This window comes from Oncorhynchus tshawytscha, unplaced genomic scaffold (genome assembly GCF_018296145.1).
Source record: "Oncorhynchus tshawytscha isolate Ot180627B unplaced genomic scaffold, Otsh_v2.0 Un_contig_5476_pilon_pilon, whole genome shotgun sequence".
Taxonomy (NCBI): domain Eukaryota; kingdom Metazoa; phylum Chordata; class Actinopteri; order Salmoniformes; family Salmonidae; genus Oncorhynchus; species Oncorhynchus tshawytscha.
The window spans coordinates 65001-72500 of record NW_024609127.1 but is presented as its reverse complement, the minus strand read 5'-3'; the positions used below and the strand labels follow the sequence as shown (position 1 = coordinate 72500).

Sequence of the window (7500 nt, the reverse complement as noted above, 5' to 3'; positions counted from 1 at the left end):
TACACCCCATACATCACCCTGACTACGGGTAAGACCCCACTACACCCCATACATCACCCTGACTACGGGTAAGACCACCACTACACCCCATGCATCACCCTGACTACGGGTAAGACCACCACTACACCCCATACATCACCCTGACTACGGGTAAGACCACCACTACACCCCATACATCACCCTGACTACGGGTAAGACCACCACTACATCACCCTGACTACGGGTAAGACCACCACTACATCACCCTGACTACGGGTAAGACCACCACTACACCCCATACATCACCCTGACTACAGGTAAGACCAACACTACATCACCCTGACTACGGGTAAGACCACCACTACATCACCCTGACTACGGGTAAGACCACCACTACATCACCCTGACTACGGGTAAGACCACCACTACATCACCCTGACTACGGGTAAGACCCCCACTACATCACCCTGACTACGGGTAAGACCCCCACTACATCACCCTGACTACGGGTAAGACCACCACTACATCACCCTGACTACGGGTAAGACCCCCACTACATCACCCTGACTACGGGTAAGACCCCCACCACTCACACCTGACTACGGGTAAGACCACCACTACATCACCCTGACTACGGGTAAGACCCCCACTACATCACCCTGACTACGGGTAAGACCCCACTACATCACCCTGACTACGGGTAAGACCCCCACTACATCACCCTGACTACGGGTAAGACCCCCACTACATCACCCTGACTACGGTTAAGACCCCACTACATCACCCTGACTACGGGTAAGACCCCACTACATCACCCTGACTACGGTTAAGACCCCCACTACATCACCCTGACTACGGGTAAGACCACCACTACATCACCCTGACTACGGGTAAGACCACCACTACATCACCCTGACTATCCACCACTACATCACCCTGACTACGGGTAAGACCCCCACTACATCACCCTGACTACGGGTAAGACCACCACTACATCACCCTGACTACGGGTAAGACCACCACTACATCACCCTGACTACGGGTAAGACCCCCACTACATCACCCTGACTACGGGTAAGACCCCCACTACATCACCCTGACTACATCACATCACATATGTCAACTCCCCCTACCCTCTCCTGTATGTACCTCTAGCCAGTACCCCCCCAACCCTTTCCCAGGGTACATCAGCTCTGCTAGTCGTGGAATATATCAAATCCTTGGACAGGCTTGGTGGTATTGGTGGTATTGGTGGTATTGGAGGAGAGGTTTGGGGAAACACTGACTCAAGTCTGTCGTCAGTCTATAGGACCAGTATTTTAAGACTAGTCCTAGTGATATCTAGACTGGAAGCGTGTAGGTAGACTGTAGAGATGTTAGGGTCAGTACTCTGACAGGCCATTGTGTCCGCTGTCTCAAGGAAGGAGTTCTGATCTAGGATCAGTTTGGCCTGTTAGATTATAGTGATATGGACCGGATCAGCACTCCTCCTCTGAGCCTCTTTGTGAATACAGTCCATTGTCTCCCGTCTGTTCTCTCTAGATATGTGAAGGGCCTGCCAGTGCTGTCTGCCAACCAGAGAAACATTGCTGCTAGGTGTGTCCAGACAGTGTAGTAGTGTAGTGTTATAACTGATGTATACCTACATTAACATGTTATAACTGGTATATGAAGACAGTGTAGTAGTGTTAACATGTTATAACTGGTATATGAAGACAGTGTAGTAGTGTTAACATTATAACTGATGTATACCTACATTAACATGTTATAACTGATGTATACCTACATTAACATGTTATAACTGGTATATGAAGGCAGTGTAGTAGTGTTAACATGTTATAACTGATGTATACCTACATTAACATGTTGTAACTGGTATATGAAGACAGTGTAGTAGTGTTAACATGTTATAACTGATGTATACCTACATTAACATGTTATAACTGGTATATGAAGACAGTGTAGTGTTAACATGTTATAACTGGTATATGAAGACAGTGTAGTAGTGTTAACATGTTATAACTGATGTATACCTACATTAACATGTTATAACTGGTATATGAAGGCAGTGTAGTAGTGTTAACATGTTATAACTGATGTATACCTACATTAACATGTTATAACTGATGTATACCTACATTAACATGTTATAACTGGTATATGAAGGCAGTGTAGTAGTGTTAACATGTTATAACTGATGTATACCTACATTAACATGTTGTAACTGGTATATGAAGACAGTGTAGTAGTGTTAACATGTTATAACTGATGTATACCTACATTAACATGTTATAACTGGTATATGAAGACAGTGTAGTGTTAACATGTTATAACTGGTATATGAAGACAGTGTAGTAGTGTTAACATGTTATAACTGATGTATACCTACATTAACATGTTATAACTGGTATATGAAGACAGTGTAGTAGTGTTAACATGTTATAACTGGTATATGAAGACAGTGTAGTAGTGTTAACATGTTATAACTGGTATATGAAGACAGTGTAGTAATAACATGTTATAACTGATGTATACCTACATTAACATGTTATAACTGGTATATGAAGACATTGTAGTAGTGTTAACATGTTATAACTGGTATATGAAGGCAGTGTAGTAGTGTTAACATGTTATAACTGGTATATGAAGACAGTGTAGTAGTGTTAACATTATAACTGATGTATACCTACATTAACATGTTATAACTGGTATATGAAGACAGTGTAGTAGTGTTAACATGTTATAACTGGTATTTGAAGACAGTGTAGTAGTGTTAACATGTTATAACTGGTATATGAAGGCAGTGTAGTAGTGTTAACATGTTATAACTGGTATATGAAGACAGTGTAGTAATAACATGTTATAACTGGTATATGAAGACAGTGTAGTAGTGTTAACATGTTATAACTGGTATATGAAGACAGTGTAGTAGTGTTAACATGTTATAACTGGTATATGAAGACAGTGTAGTAGTGTTAACATGTTATAACTGGTATATGAAGACAGTGTAGTAATAACATGTTATAACTGATGTATACCTACATTAACATGTTATAACTGGTATATGAAGACAGTGTAGTAGTGTAGTGTTAACATGTTATAACTGGTATATGAATGCAGTGTAGTAGTGTTAACATGTTATAACTGATGTGTATACCTACATTAACATGTTATAACTGATGTATACCTACATTATTATTAACATGTTATAACTGGTATATGAATGCAGTGTAATAGTGTTAACATGTTATAACTGGTATATGAAGACAGTGTAGTAGTGTTAACATGTTATAACTGGTATATGAAGACAGTGTAGTAGTGTTAACATGTTATAACTGGTATATGAAGACAGTGTAGTAGTGTTAACATGTTATAACTGGTATATGAAGACAGTGTAGTAGTGTTAACATGTTATAACTGGTATATGAAGGCAGTGTAGTAGTGTTAACATGTTATAACTGGTATATGAAGACAGTGTAGTAATAACATGTTATAACTGGTATATGAAGACAGTGTAGTAGTGTTAACATGTTATAACTGGTATATGAAGACAGTGTAGTAGTGTTAACATGTTATAACTGGTATATGAAGACAGTGTAGTAGTGTTAACATGTTATAACTGGTATATGAAGACAGTGTAGTAATAACATGTTATAACTGATGTATACCTACATTAACATGTTATAACTGGTATATGAAGACAGTGTAGTAGTGTAGTGTTAACATGTTATAACTGGTATATGAATGCAGTGTAGTAGTGTTAACATGTTATAACTGATGTGTATACCTACATTAACATGTTATAACTGATGTATACCTACATTATTATAAACATGTTATAACTGGTATATGAATGCAGTGTAATAGTGTTAACATGTTATAACTGGTATATGAAGACAGTGTAGTAGTGTTAACATGTTATAACTGGTATATGAAGACAGTTTAGTAGTGTTAACATTATAACTGATGTATACCTACATTAACATGTTATAACTGGTATATGAAGACAGTGTAGTAGTGTTAACATGTTATAACTGATGTATACCTACATTAACATGTTATAACTGGTATATGAAGGCAGTGTAGTAGTGTTAACATGTTATAACTGATGTATACCTACATTAACATGTTATAACTGGTATATGAAGACAGTGTAGTAGTGTTAACATGTTATAACTGGTATATGAAGACAGTGTAGTAGTGTTAACATGTTATAACTGGTATATGAAGACAGTGTAGTAGTGTTAACATGTTATAACTGGTATATGAAGGCAGTGTAGTAGTGTTAACATGTTATAACTGGTATATGAAGGCAGTGTAGTAGTGTTAACATGTTATAACTGATGTATACCTACATTAACATGTTATAACTGGTATATGAAGACAGTGTAGTAGTGTTAACATGTTATAACTGGTATATGAAGACAGTGTAGTAGTGTTAACATGTTATAACTGATGTATACCTACATTAACATGTTATAACTGGTATATGAAGACAGTGTAGTAGTGTTAACATGTTATAACTGGTATATGAAGGCAGTGTAGTAGTGTTAACATGTTATAACTGGTATATGAAGACAGTGTAGTGTTAACATGTTATAACTATTACTGTGTAATACCAGGTATATGAAGTGTTATAGCTAATGTGCAATACCAGGTATATGAAGTGTTATAACTAATGTGTAATACCAGGTATATGAAGTGTTATAACTATTACTGTGTAATACCAGGTATATGAAGTGTTATAACTATTACTGTGTAATACCAGGTATATGAAGTGTTATAACTAATGTGTAATACCAGGTATATGAAGTGTTATTACTGTGTAATACCAGGTATATGAAGTGTTATAACTAATGTGTAATACCAGGTATATGAAGTGTTATAACTATTACTGTGTAAAGCAGGTATATAAAGTGTTATAACTAATGTGTAATACCAGGTATATAAAGTGTTATAACTAATACTGTGTAATACCAGGTATATGAAGTGTTATAACTAATGTGTAATACCAGGTATATGAAGTGTTATAACTAATACTGTGTAATACCAGGTATATGAAGTGTTATAACCATTACTGTGTAATACCAGGTATATGAAGTGTTATAGCTAATGTGTAATACCAGGTATATGAAGTGTTATAACTAATGTGTAATACCAGGTATATGAAGTGTGTCCCGGTGCTGTCTGAAGAGCAGAAAGGAGACTTTGCTCAGCTGGAGCTGGTGATGACTAAAGAGTTCATCTCTCAACAACTCATCCACCTCACCGGCTGTCTGGATACCAATGAAGAGGGAGGAAGGTGAGAGGGGGATGGTGAGAGTGGGGGTGGGTGATGGGAGGAGGATGGGTGAGAGGGGGGGGGGATGGGTGAGAGAGGTGGAGGAGGGGGTGATGGGAGGAGGGGATGGGTGAGAGAGGTGGAGGAGTAGGGGATGGGTGAGAGAGGTGGAGGAGTAGGGGATGGGTGAGAGAGGTGGAGGAGGGGGTGATGGGAGGAGGGGATGGGTGAGAGAGGTGGAGGAGGGGTGATGGGAGGAGGGGATGGGTGAGAGAGGTGGAGGAGGGGGTGATGGGAGGAGGGGATGATGGGAGGAGGGGGTGGGTGAGAGAGGTGGAGGAGGGGGTGATGGGAGGAGGGGATGGGTGAGAGAGTGGAGGAGGAGGGGATGGGTGAGAGGGTGGAGGAGTAGGGGATGGGTGAGAGAGGTGGAGGAGGGGGTGATGGGAGGAGGGGATGGGTGAGAGAGGTGGAGGAGGGGGTGATGGGAGGAGGGGATGGGTGAGAGAGGTGGAGGAGGGGTGATGGGAGGAGGGGATGGGTGAGAGAGGTGGAGGAGGGGGATGGGAGGAGGGGATGGATGGGTGAGAGAGGTGGAGGAGTAGGGGATGGGAGGAGGGGATGGGTGAGAGAGGTGGAGGAGGGGGGGTGATGGGAGGAGGGGATGGGTGAGAGAGGTGGAGGAGGGGGTGATGGGAGGAGGGGATGGGTGAGAGAGGTGGAGGAGGGGGGGATGGGAGGAGGGGGTGGGTGAGAGAGGTGGAGGAGGGGGTGATGGGAGGAGGGGATGGTTGGGGGAGGCAATGTAGCCATCAGTGGTTGAGTTTGTGCTTAACTACATAACAGACGCCTGGATAGATATTTATCACATCAGATGATACAGTAATCTGATCTCTTTAACATGTCAGCTAACGACTCAGTCGATGACGTGGTACACCACCATTGGTTGATTCAACTAACCACATCACATGATACAGTAATCTGATCTCTTTAACATGTCAGCTAACGACTCAGTCGATGACGTGGTACACCACCATTGGTTGATTCAACGACAGTGCGTCTAGTCGGGCAGGAAGTTAATCAGGTTTATCTTTCTCCTTGTATATGGTGCTACAGAAAGTGTTCATGTAACTCTCTCTCTCTCTGTGTGCGTATAGGAAGCGTGTGGTGGCTGTGTTACAGGAGATGCTGGTCCTACCTCAGACTCCTCCCTCTCTGGTCTCTCTGCTGACGGAGAAACTACTGACCCTGATACCTGACGACCACAGACGCATTCAGACCGTAGGTTACACACACACACACACACGCACACACACTCACAGTAGATAAAGGTGTAGTGAAAGTTGTAACCTGTGTGTGTGCACCAGGTGGCGGAGGTGATCTCGGAGGTGCGTGAGCCCATCGTCATCAGACAGCCACTGGATGAGAACGAGAACCGCAGGAAACAAGTTAAGGTATTCACTCTGCTGTCTCTCTCCTTTATTCTCTATCTAATCCTCCATCCCTCCTCTCTCCTTTATTCTCTATCTAATCCTCCATCCCTCCTCTCTCTCCCCTCTTCTCTCTCTCCATCCTCTACCTCTCTCTCCTTTATTCTCTATCTAATCCTCCATCCCTCCTCTCTCTCCCCCTCTTCTCCATCCATCCCTCCTCTCTCTCCTTTATTCTCTATCTAATCCTCCATCCCTCCTCTCTCTCCCCTCTTCTCTCTCTCCATCCTCTACCTCTCTCTCCTTTATTCTCGATCTAATCCTCCATCCCTCCTCTCTCTCCCCTCTTCTCTCTCTCCATCCCTCCTCTCTCTCCATCTCTCTCTCCCCTCTTCTCTCTCTCCATCCTCTACCTCTCTCTCATCTTCCCTCTCGCTCCTTTACCCTCTCCCTCTCTCCTCTTCTCTCTCTCCATCCTCTACCTCTCTCTCATCTTCCCTCTCGCTCCTTTACCCTCTCTCCTTTACCCTCTCCCTCTCTCCTCTTCCCTCTCTCTTCCCTCACTCTCCTCTTCCCTCTCTCCTCTTCTCTCTTTCCATCCTCTACCTCTCTCTCCTCTTCCCTCTCTCTCCTCTTCCCTCTCTCTCCTCTTCTCTTTCCATCCTCTCCCTCTCTCTCCTCTTCTCTCTTTCCATCCTCTCCCTCTCTCTCTCCTCTTCTCTCTTTCCATCCTCTCCCTCTCTCTCTCCTCTTCTCTCTTTCCATCCTCTCCCTCTCTCTCCTCTTCTCTCTTTCCATCCTCTCCCTCTC

General features: G+C 42.6%; 1 pseudogene; it reads left to right on the top strand.

Moving 5' to 3' along the window:
* LOC121844313 overlaps nt 1-7500 on the top strand; it is a 45875-nt pseudogene that overhangs the window by 6966 nt on the left and 31409 nt on the right.